This window comes from Topomyia yanbarensis, chromosome 3 (assembly GCF_030247195.1).
Source record: "Topomyia yanbarensis strain Yona2022 chromosome 3, ASM3024719v1, whole genome shotgun sequence".
Lineage (NCBI taxonomy): Eukaryota > Metazoa > Arthropoda > Insecta > Diptera > Culicidae > Topomyia > Topomyia yanbarensis.
This window is the reverse complement of record NC_080672.1, coordinates 367,700,929-367,706,928: the sequence shown is the minus strand read 5'-3', so window position 1 is coordinate 367,706,928 and position 6,000 is coordinate 367,700,929. Positions and strand designations below refer to the sequence as shown.

Here is a 6,000-nt window from a genome sequence, read left to right as displayed (position 1 = left end):
CAAACTGTGTACCAATTTGTTTTCTACAAAATTCAATGTCGTGCATACACCAATATTCGAAAAATCTACCAACATAAAACGGTATTTGTGGGAACACTGCTCCCGTCAATGTGCCTCATCCGAATGAAGAATCAATGAAAGAGGGAAGAGAGACACGTTAAACGATAAAAGGGCCGACATTTCATTGCATAGAATGAAAGCTTCAGCGGTCGTTTTTTCGCTTAAATTAACGAACGAGTAAATAAAAACTAAGCGAGATTTTTGCCTTGATAAACAAAACAAATTACCATCATGCAAAATAATGTGAAATAACAGCAAATGCTGAAAAAGTTGGCCGTTCTCCACCTTGAAAATTAAACAAGCGGTTATGAAAAATGTATAGCTGTTTCTAGCCCTTATACACAAACAGAAAATATATAAACAACTGACTTTTTTGCCATAACAAATGGACAAATTCCTAATTAGCGACTTTTAGATTGAAAAAATAAAAAGAAAGTAAAAAAAAAACAAATAAATATTCACGACATTTTAACTCTAAAGAAACAACAACAAAGTACACAAACAATAAATAATATTTGTGAATTTCAATCGAGAGAAGCGACAGAACCGGTTAGTTCAGATAAAGAACAAAAAAAATAAAAAGCTAGGTAAATTACGATCTCCTCAAGAGATAAGAGATGGGAAAAGCATAAAACCTTTTCAAAAGACATGCGTTGATTGCAATGTTAAACCAGAAACATCAAAACAAACTGTCAAAATAATCTAGCAGCACTTCGCTAACTTTATGATTTTGTGTTCTTTGGTTTTAAAAATGGACGGCAACCAGCCGAGGTTGTAGATGTTTCTGAGGTGCAAAAAATCTGTGGTCACGCCTTCCTTCGGAAGGGAAGTAAAACCATTGATCCTCGGTCCATGAGTTGATGGGTCGATATCTAGTCCAGATAGTATAGAGTCACCTCTCTGTTGTGGGTGTTTGGCCTCGCAGCGGCAAAAGGACGACGTAAAATAAGTAGAACATGAAAAAGAAGAGGTGAAAACGGATTTACAACGACAACTTTACTTAACAATAGTTTGAGAACTACTTTTACCAAGTATGCAAGAGGATAAACAACTAGCAGTAAGATATGAATTATCAAATTGACGTCGAGTTTATCGTAGATTAAATCGGCTAGGTTTCTTTTAAAGAACTTTGAATTCAGTAACAGAACACATGAGATACGGCTCAAAATATAAACACAGAGAACAGACGTCCATCTCCAGAATTCAACTTGTGTAAAATCTCCAACGGTTTCGAAGGTAGTTGGGATATCCAAACCAGGTGCGCTACTGTCGTCATATTTTTTGTGGCTGAGTTCGACAGAATTGACAGCGGTTATTCCTCTACCCAGTCAAACTAGTAAAAAAAAGTAAATGACGACTGGCTCAGTATATCAATAAGCCATGTTAGGATGTGGTATGATATATGTAGTTCAAGGAAGAGAAAGTCGTTTGCTGCTTATATTCTGGTTGCAGTTGAAAATCGAAAAATTGTCGTGCGCCTTTCGTTTTTTCCCTATTTGCAGAGTGGACAACTAAAGCGCATCCTGTGTACATGTTAGAGAATCAACTTGCGCATCATCTACACCAGTTGCGCTTTAGCTTTGCACACTGAAAATAGGAGAAAAAACGAAAGGCGCAAGTTCACTATTTCGATTTTCAGCTGGAACCAAAATACTGTTCAACTTAAGGAGTTACATATCTTTTTGTGCGAAAAATGTCAAGAAAGTTTGGATTACGTAAAAGCATAAAGCAATGATTTCCTTACATCAAACTTATAGTATTTTGGTAGTACATTTTCCAGTAAAATAAACAAGCATACGTTTATAAAAATATATTGATAATTGGCGGAGTTATGGTTTTTGCTCCGAAACCCTTTTTTATTTAAAAGGTTTGCGGTGATCACGATTGAAGACCAATAGATCGACTAAAATCCCAAAACTCAAAAAAATCCTTTAGCATATGAAAAAGGAATCGTTAAGGTAGGAGAAAAATTAATTACGAACAATTGAACAAAAATTGAAGAAAATTGGTTGAGTGGTTTTTTGGCAAAACCGGAAAACCCATTTTTGGAAAAACGACTTCTCGAGATAATCGAGTTTAAAATTTCAAGTTACCACTGCTCTTGGTCGACGAAGCACGCTTAGAAGCGCTGTTCCTTTTTATGTATTTCTCGGATCTCTATAAAAAATTGGGAAAATATTCTCAAGGAGTTGTACTTTCAGATAAAGTAAAAAATCGATTTCTTGAAAAATAAAGAGGTATGTAACCGGTAAACCAAACATGGGGTCCTACACACAGAAAAAAATGTTGGTAAAAATAAGAGTTTTTCACTCTTAGCAAAAAAGAACCAACGCATACTCTTAGTTTGAAAATAAAACTTTTATTTTGAATACTATTCTTCATTAGCTTAAAAGGAAAACTTTTATTTTGATTATTATTCTTGATTAATTTAAAAGTTTTACTTTCAACCTGATAGTAGGCGTTAGTTGTTTTTTGCTAAGAGCGGAACACTCTTACTTTTACCAATATTTTTTTTCTGTGTGTACGAACAAGCAAAATAATAATTATGGAGATCATCGACGAATATACGGTGGTGAAAATGGAACAACTTGGAATTCAACAACATGACCATAAGGACGATGTTTATTTCGCAATTCGGCCACTATTTGGCGTTTGAGTTTAGCTTTCGGCTGATGTTTGTCTTCACTTGTTTCGACGGGACATCCAGTTCATCGATGTTTTTTTCTGCGAACGTTTCCGGGCTGATCTGCAGTGTCGTTTTTAAAAGCAAAAATGAAACGTTTCTAGTTCGAAAATTCACGTACACTTACCGTACCTAGATTAAAATACCAAGTAGGATATCTCGCAAGATAAAAATCCTTTCTGGGCTTTACATCTCCATTATATCGAATTTAGAAAATCTTGGTGAACATCCTCTAACGATACAAAGAGAAAAACATCTCACTTTTTTGCACAAACTTATCGCCACAACAAACCGTAACCATGGGTTGAAAGGGTATGCTGTTTGAAAAAATAACACCCTTAACAGCAGATTCATCAGCGTTGCTAGTTTTATGCATTTTCTAATCAAATGCCAATTTTGACAGTACCAGTTACCTGAGTCACTGAGGGGTAGTCAGATTTGCGATACACTTTTGGAATTCCAGTGTCTAGTCGTGTCGTTGGTTGGACCATTGTCCAACTAAAAAGTATCTGAACGTCAAAATCTCGTGTCAAATTGACTTCGACAATCTATCTAACAATCTTTTACACTACTAATGTCTTCTTTCGAGAGTTTTTGGCATTTGTCAGTCGGTCCAACTAGCGAAATAAATTCGTTAGTTGGACATAGGCTGTGGCCCAACCAACGAATCGAGACTGTAATATAACACTAGATTCTATTGTAAATTATTTTAAAATTACTGTACTGTCGCTGTGACAATAAAGGCAACGACGTCGTTGATAAGGGTTTTGAATGATACAGCACATTTCGATACGGGTAGGTTCGCTCTAATGTTCATCAAAATTTGCATTTTTTTAGCAACATAATTTTGTTCTTCTCTATTACATAGCGGTACACCTGAGCTGCTTAGACACCCCCCGGCATCAGATAGTACGAATATAATTCCCTCAGCTCGACATCCTACAATATTTTACAAAATAGACCAATATGGATTAAATGCAAGACGGATACAGGTGTGCACATTTTTTTCTGTGTATGAGTGCGGTTGTCATTTTTCTTCGTTGAAGCCGAAAAAACAAGAGGATATGAAGAAGAAAAGCACAAACAATTGACGTAGCGGGCCCTTCTGTTGCCATAAGTTTTGTTTCGGTTCGGTCATAGTTAATTTAATCGATTTTTTTCGAGGTAAAAAGTGTCCATAAGTGTTCTAATCGATAGATCCGAAGTGAAGCTCGGCCTTTTCTCACTTTTCATCGTGCGCCAAAGAATCAGGATGCTCGTTCGGATGTTGATGTTTCCCAGTAAAGTTCAGCCGGAAATGAACTGGAATTCTGGCTGGTTCCAGTTCGTACACGGGCTCCAGTGACACAACCGATTCTAACTAGAATCGGTTGTGTCACTGGAGCCGGAATGCGAACTGGAACCAGCCAGAATTCCAGTTCATTTCCGGCTGAGCTTAACTGGGTTACTTCAAGGGCCCCGGCCGCCATGCTTAATTTTGCAAGTATAATACTAATACACTCAAAAGTGTCAAATGTTCCCACCTTCTCTCCATCTTGGATTAAATCTTCATCCTTTATATAGACCGTTTAATACCGTCTCCGTCTAAACATTTGCCGTTTGTAGAACAATATTTCTTGGTGGGGTTTTTTTAACGAAATAGCTTGTACGATTCGTTCAGTCTTGATTCCATGGTTTACAGGCGAGTGGGCGAGACGGAAAATTTAATTTTCGTTCCATCGAAAACCAAAACAAGCAGCATGATTTCGATGATTTCAGAAAAGTGACAGCCCTCATCGTGAAAGCATCTATATATCGCTCCGTTCGCGTTTGTTCGCCGCCGTCGGAAGTTTTTTCTTTATAATTTTCTCTCTTATCGCCAGTTTACTTAATAATATAAGACAATCATAAATATGTAAAACAATAAAATCTACTTAATTACTTTAGAAGTGAGGTACAATCTGTTCCGCGGCAGACGCAGCAGTTGAAGCTGAAATGATAAGATAATAATAAATAGTGAACCAGTGAAATGGAATTTCCGTAAGTGCGCAAATATTGTAAAATGATTTAGGGCGTAATCCGCTTCTGTATGCCGCGCAGTATTATTTTTGTGTTTAATTAATTTCATTCGGCACTGGCCGTGGGAAGATCTGTTTATGTGATGATGGAGTGAAAGCTAGCTGGATAGTGACGAAGTGAACATTTTATGACGAGCATACTGGCCAGCCGTTCGGATGATGGTGACATAAATTAAAGGTAGGTGTCCGATAAATATTTACCATTATTGAATATTCTATGAAAATTTATTATTTTAAACCTTCATATCAGTACTGATGACTGCACAATGAAAACAAAAAAAATCATCGGTTCAAACTTACGAAAGCGCAGAATGGGGGACAAAAACATTTATCATCAAACAGTAATCTGTGGGGAAGCAAGATGCAGAAGAGCGAATAAAATCGATAACGCCAGTAGAGAAGGGGGTCAACAAACATGCTCAAGCTCGTGAATGCAGTTTCGTTTTTCGCTTTTTTTCCCCTTCGAGGCCTTCACTGCAACATTATCAACATACATACATACATACACACAGGCACACTCGCGTGCACGTCCCAGATAGATTACGTATCCATTCTGGCGAGCTGTATTATAGGACCATTATTATACGAGGCATGAGTTTGAAGTTGATTCGCACATTGCTCTCGGGAAAGGATGCCGATAGGTTTCGGTACAATATGGGTCAGGTATTCAACGCATTATTTTGGACAAGGTGCATACGTTTGAATAGTGGCTGGCGCAGATTAGGTTGTTCAACAATATACATAAACGATTTTTTTGAAAATTTTATATGAGGCAAGTTTTTAATTTGTAAAAAAAAAGTTTTTTTTGCCACTAATCAATATAATGAGTATATTAAATTGATGAAACGAGATTTTGTGTTGTATATGACCAGACCTACAACCTTTAACAGATCACTTTAAAAGTACCTACATTTTGTTTATTTTGTGGCACCGTGTAATCGGCGGTTAATAATTTGTCCAGAATTTCCCCTCAAAGTGTATTTTGGTAGCATTGGTCCTTTCCAAAAACACACAAAAATTATTGTCGTTAAAAATGATTAAATTGAACAAAAATTGTGCGGCAAAGTAGAACAAGTATCTACCACAGATATGCCGTATATGTGGTTTATTAACTTTAACAAAAAATAAGACAGCAACCAAACCGTAATCTAAAATTTTGCAGAAAATGGCTTCATCAAACCGTTTGGTAAGGTGACATTC

General features: G+C 36.6%; 1 protein-coding gene and 1 long non-coding RNA gene across 2 annotated transcripts in view; one reads left to right on the top strand and one right to left on the bottom strand.

Annotated features, from left to right (window-relative positions):
- Positions 1-2,654: 2,654 nt before the first annotated feature.
- On the bottom strand, positions 2,655-2,998 carry LOC131693213 (uncharacterized). The gene is made up of 2 exons (XR_009306174.1): positions 2,871-2,998; positions 2,655-2,806 (listed from the first exon to the last, which is right to left on the bottom strand). It is a non-coding gene; the product is annotated as an uncharacterized LOC131693213 (long non-coding RNA).
- A 1,517-nt stretch (positions 2,999-4,515) lies between these two features.
- Positions 4,516-6,000, top strand: part of LOC131692011 (uncharacterized) — a 112,142-nt gene continuing 110,657 nt past the window's right edge. Inside the window, exon 1 of the mRNA XM_058978836.1 lies at positions 4,516-4,978. The gene's annotated coding sequence lies outside the window, so the exon portion shown is untranslated. The remainder of the gene's footprint in view (positions 4,979-6,000) is intronic.